Source organism: Xenopus laevis, chromosome 2L (genome assembly GCF_017654675.1).
Source record: "Xenopus laevis strain J_2021 chromosome 2L, Xenopus_laevis_v10.1, whole genome shotgun sequence".
In the NCBI taxonomy this organism is placed as follows: domain Eukaryota; kingdom Metazoa; phylum Chordata; class Amphibia; order Anura; family Pipidae; genus Xenopus; species Xenopus laevis.
Window position 1 is genome coordinate 181,459,665 of NC_054373.1, and position 6,174 is coordinate 181,465,838.

A 6,174-nucleotide genomic window follows, 5' to 3' on the forward strand; every position below is an offset into this window, starting at 1 on the left:
AGTGACATTTGCCCTAAGTTTGTCCAGAGTCCCTTGTGCCCCCAGCACCCCCTTCCCCTTGATCTTCTCACTCGCACATCAGAACCTCTCGTAGGATCAGTCCATTACTTTCCAGTGGGACTAAATTAAAGGGGTCACAAACTCCCTATTGGTCACTTTACCCCTCAGCGTGTGACCCATCCTTAGTAGAACTGGGCCTTGACATGAGAACTGCCACTGCCGACTGTCATTTTGGGGGCTCCCGTGTCTCTTCAATCAATTCCCAACTGATCAGGTGATGAGGCACCAAAACCCAAACTGTCAACTCATCTGTGTGTCCCTCCATCCCAACAACCCACTAATATGGAGCCTTGGGCTGGTTTCCTTTGTACATAAAACTATAATATAAAGGGGGTCACTAGGACCCCGATACCCAGAGAGCAAAATGCGTCACTGCCTGTTGTTGTTCCAGGAGGCAGGACCCTTGAGGGGCGGGGCATGGAGAATGTGCTTCTTTTCCATAAAGAATTTCATAGACAGATGAAGGGGATTATTTATAAACCCTGTTTTACATGTGTCAGTGCCAGGCCCAGCTTATGTGGCACCCCCAATCTGGATCTCACCCCCGGTCATCAAACAAGTGGGGATACACGATGGTAATGAGCAGCTTCAGTTCAGCTAAAGTAGGAGTAACCCCACCCCTTCTGTTGTGCCCAGGGCTGTGCCTCTCCTGCCGACCAATAGTGTAATTCTGACTATTGTCCAACCAATGGGATTGCCCAAAAAGCAGCAATCCCCCCTCCAAACCCATGATGTATGAATTGCCCCCCCAAAGCGCCTCTTCTTAATCTATGGAATGATTTCCTCACTCCAAAAAAAGGAGAATCAGATCAATCCCTGGATCCACTTTATACTATAAGGGGCAAATTTATCAAGCGTCGAATTTGAAAAACTTTGAAATTTGAATTAAAAAAGACCAACCGAAATTAAATCAAAGTTTCTATTTGGCCAAATAGGTCCGTTTCTGATTGAATAGATCCTTTTTTTTTTTTAGTTTGAATTTTCACTTCGACCATTGATAAATTTGTCCCTAAATATTAATATCAGTAATGGTTGCTAAAAAGGCATCCGACCCTTCCTTGAAGTTTCTAATGTAAAGGTCGAATTGAATTTCTGGGTTTGTCACATGTTTAAGCCGATTGCCTGGCAACACCAAAGCTCAAGACTCCCCTTTAGCTACTGGAGCAACATTACCCTTTTATTTAACTTGTTCATTAATGACTTAGGGGAGGGTGTTGTAAGTAATGTATCAGTGTTTGCAGAGGACACAAAACTATCAGCCCAATTAATTCCATCCAGGATGTGGCACTTGCAACAGGATCTTGACTAACTGGCAATCTGGGCAGCTAAGTGGCAAATGAGATTCAATGTTGATAAATCTAAAGTCATGCACCTGGGATGTAACAATATCCACTTATACCCTTAATGGGACTGCACTAGGCAAATCCATAATGGAAAAGGACCTTGGAGTCCTTGTAGATAATAAACTTGGCTGTAGCAAGTAATGCCAGTCAGCAGCATCAAGGGCAAATAAGGTCTTGAGTTGTATTAAATGGGGCAGAGAGTCACGGGAGGAGGGGTCATTCTTCCACTGTATAGAGCACTGGTAAGGCCCCATCTAGAATATGCCGTACAGTTTTGGTCTCCATCACTCAAACAGGACATTATTGTATTAGAGAGGGGACAGAGAAGGGCAAGTAAGCTGGTAAAAGGAAAATCTTAGCTATGAGGAAAGACTGGCCAAATTGGGGATGTTCACTCTGGAGAAGAGGCGCTTAAGGGGTGATATGATAACTATGTATAAATATATAAGGGGATCATATAATAATCTCTCTAATGATTTATTTACCAGTAGGTCTTTCCAGCTGACACGAGGTCACCCATTCCGATTAGAAGAAAAGAGGTTCCAGCTAAATATTGGGAAGGGGTTTGTTACAGTGAGAGCTGTGAAGATGTGGAATTGTCTCCCTGAATCAGTTGTACAGGCTGATACATTAGATAGGTATAAGAAGGGGTTGGATGGTGTTTAGCAAGTGAGGGAATACAGGGTTATGGGAGATAGCTCATAGTACAAGTTGATCCAGGGACTGGTCCCATTGCATTTTGGAGTCAGGAAGGAATTTTTCCCCCTCTAAGGGAAATTGGAGAGGCTTCAGATGGGTTTTTTGCCTTCCTCTGGATCAACTGGCAGATAGGTAGTTAATAAAAAATAAAAAAAAAAGGTCGAACTTGATGGACATGTGTCTTTTTTCAACCTTACTTACTATGTTACTAAGTTACTATGTTACCCCTCCCCCCTCACATATCACCAGCCCCGGGCTCTAACCGTGTCCTTATACCGCAGGAATGGACCAGGTCCGGACTGAGAATTCAAATAGGCCCTGGCATTTCAGTCACACAGAGGCCCAATCAGCCGACATAGAGGCCCAAACAGTCCCCACCAGCCCACTAAATACTGACTTTCTATGGGACTTATTAGCAGCCCCTCTGGCATTTGCCAGAAGCCGAAGATTGCCAGTCCGGGCCTGGAATGGACTAACACTTATCACTAGGGTCACACTCAATATTTTCTTTCTATAAATGTTCATTAGAAGACTCAGGGGCAGCTGCAAATGGGATTTTCATTCGACTGTGTCAGTTGATTTGAGCCAATAAATTCCCATCCCCAGACTTGTGTGGAACAGTGACCCCTGGTGTTCGGTTATGAAACTGCTCTGCTGATTCTGAGGTGCAATAAAGTCATTTCTCTTCTAGTCCTGTTGCTGCAACTTCTCTGATTTTCCTCTCACTAAAGTCTCCCCTACACCCCGGGGATTGAGCAGCTGATGGGGGAGACACAAGTAGTAATGAGGCAAAGATTAGGGGGATCATTAGTGAATAGCCCTGTCCCTGCACCTCATTATCACGCTCTTCCCTTCCCAGTGTTTCAGGGCTGTTGGGACAGAAATGGACTATTATTTCTCTAAATCCAGAGATAATTCTGAGGATCTTTGGAAGAACATTCTGACTGGACTTGTCCCCCCCTGAACCTAGGACTGTACCGAGAACCCAACTCCAGCAGTGAAACAGTTACTGTACCTGCCACTGGATCAGACTAAAACATGGATTTAACCCGAATCATCTGATACTCCCAACTATATCCCTCTTTAACCCTGTATTATCCTTATCTACTATATCCCTCTTTAACCCTGTATTATCCTTATCTACTATATCCCTCTTTAACCCTGTATTATCCTTATCTACTATATCCCTCTTTAACCCTGTACTATCCTTATCTACTATATCCCTCTTTAACCCTGTATAATCCTTATCTACTATATCCCTCTTTAACCCTGTACTATCCTTATCTACTATATCTCTCTTTAACCCTGTACTATCCTTATCTACTATATCTCTCTTTAACCCTGTACTATCCTTATCTACTATATCCCTCTTTAACCCTGTACTATCCTTATCTACTATATCCCTCTTTAACCCTGTACTATCCTTATCTACTATGTCCCTCTTTAACCCTGTACTATCCCTATCTACTATATCTCTCTTTAACCCTGTACTATCCTTATCTACTATATCCCTCTTTAACCCTGTACTATCCTTATCTACTATATCCCTCTTTAACCCTGTACTATCCTTATCTACTATATCCCTCTTTAACCCTGTACTATCCTTATCCACTACATCCCTCTTTAACCCTGTACTATCCTTATCTACTATATCCCTCTTTAACCATGTATTATCCCTATCTACTATATCCCTCTTTAACCCTGTACTATCCTAATCTACTATATCCCTCTTTAACCCTGTATTATCCTTATCTACTATATCCCTCTTTAACCCTTTACTATCCTTATCTACTATATCCCTCTTTAACCCTGTACTATCCTATCTACTATATCCCTCTTTAACCCTGTATTATCCACATCTACTATTTCCCCTCTTTAACCCTGTATTATCCCTATCTACTATATCCCTCTTTAACCCTGTATTATCCCTATCTACTATATCCCCTTTAAGCCTGTATTATCATTATATACTATATCCTTCTTTAACCCTGTACTATCCTTATCTACTATATCCCTCTTTAACCCTGTACTATCCTTATCTACTATATCCCTCTTTAACCCTGTATTATCCCCAACTACTATTTCCCCTCTTTAACCCTGTATTATCCCTATCTATTATATCCCTCTTTAACCCTGTATTATCCTTATCTACTTTATCCCTCTTTCACCCTGTACTAGAGTCCTGCAGCGGGTCGGGTACCCGCGGGTACCAGTGGGTTACCCTGCTGTACCCTCCGGGATGTGTAAAGAAGTTCCAGATGCCGGTATACCCGCGGGTCGGCGGTTCTGCGTGTTTGCGGGACGCAGGTCTTCTCAATATCAATATTTGCTCCTTTATTCTGGGCACGTCTACTTCCAATGATGTCACTTCCAGTGTACAATGACAGCACTTCCTGTTTTACGCCTTTCCCCCAGATCATAGCTACTTCCGATGATGTCACTTCCAGTGTACAATGACAGCACTTCCTGTTTTACGCCTTTCCCCCCCAGATCATAGCTACTTCCGATGATGTCCCTTCCTGATTCTTGATGGACAGCTGGTCGGGTAAGAATGTGGGTTACGGGTCTTGGTTGCGGATTGCAGGGTGCGGGTCGGGTTCGGGTCCCTAAAAATGGACTTGTGCAGGACTCTGTACTATCCCTATATACTATATCCCTCTTTAACCCTGTATTATCCCTATCTACTATATCCCTTCTTTAACCCTGTATTATCCCTATCTACTATATCCCTTCTTTAACCCTGTACTATACCTATCTACTATATCCCCTTTAACCCTGTATTATCCTTATCTATTATCTTCCCCAATTAACCCCTTTAACCCTGTCGACTATATTCCCCATTTAACCCTTATTATCTCTATCTACTATATCTCCTTTAACCCTGTATTATCCCTACTATATCCCCTCTTTAACCCTGTATTATCCCTATCTACTATATCCCCTTTAAACCACTAGTATCCCTATCTACTGTATTCCCCTTTAACGCTGTACTTCGAACATCGAATTGGTCAACTTCGATCTAATTCGATCTGATTGATTCGAACAATTCTAAGTAAAAATTGTTCAACTATTCGACCATTCGATAATCGAAGTATTGTCTCTTTAAACTTAAAACTTCACCACTTTAAACCTACCGAGCTGCAATGTTAGCTTTTGGGGACCTTCCCCAGTACTTTTCTAAGCTTTTTTTGATCGATTAAAAATCCTACAATCGATCGCTTAAAATCGTTCGAATCGTTCGATTCAAAGAATTTTATCGTGCCAACCTAAAATTAGCTAAAAATAACCTATTAGCTTTTACTGAGCTCACTCCCCCATTACACCAGTCAGTGTCGGGATAACTGAGGTCACCCATAATAACAACTTGACCTAGTTATGAAGTCTCGTTCATTAGTCACAGTATCTGGGCAACTTTCTACTCACTTATCATTTACCCGACAACAGGGCCAGGCCAAGGGCACCCGGTCAGCTAACCCCGCCCCCCACATGCGTGATTACATGCGAGCGCACATAACAGAGGTGCAACAAAGGGGAAGTGGAGGGGCAGTTTGGGGCAGGGGAGGGACAAGCTGTGAGCATTTGCAAGCAGAGGAGGTCACTAGTTTTCAGTCTAGTATTTACATTATTCATTGGAGAGTTAGACCTATAGTTACTGTTAGATATTTCTCTGTGTAACAGTGGGATATCCTTAACTATGCACCCCGCCCCTCCCCCATAACCCCATTATACCAGAGCCCTGTCTACACCAGCTTCTCCATAATGTCCCAACTCATGTTCTCCTCCTTGTCTACATTAAACACTCATCCAGCCATTCTTTCCCCTAGCAGAGACCCCCTTCCATTGAGGCCCAATCCAACACAGCTATAGAGATTGTACCCCAAGGAAAAACAAGCCCTGTCTCCCATATATTACGACTGCCCCCCTAATAAGAAAATACAGCATTGAATGTCATTCAAGAACAGTCCTTGTATAGATGGGTCACTACTCAATAAACCAACAAAATCAACCAAATTGCCAAATGTTTATTAGTCATTTACAAACAGATCGATGTTGTGATCTGATTTCTTTCATG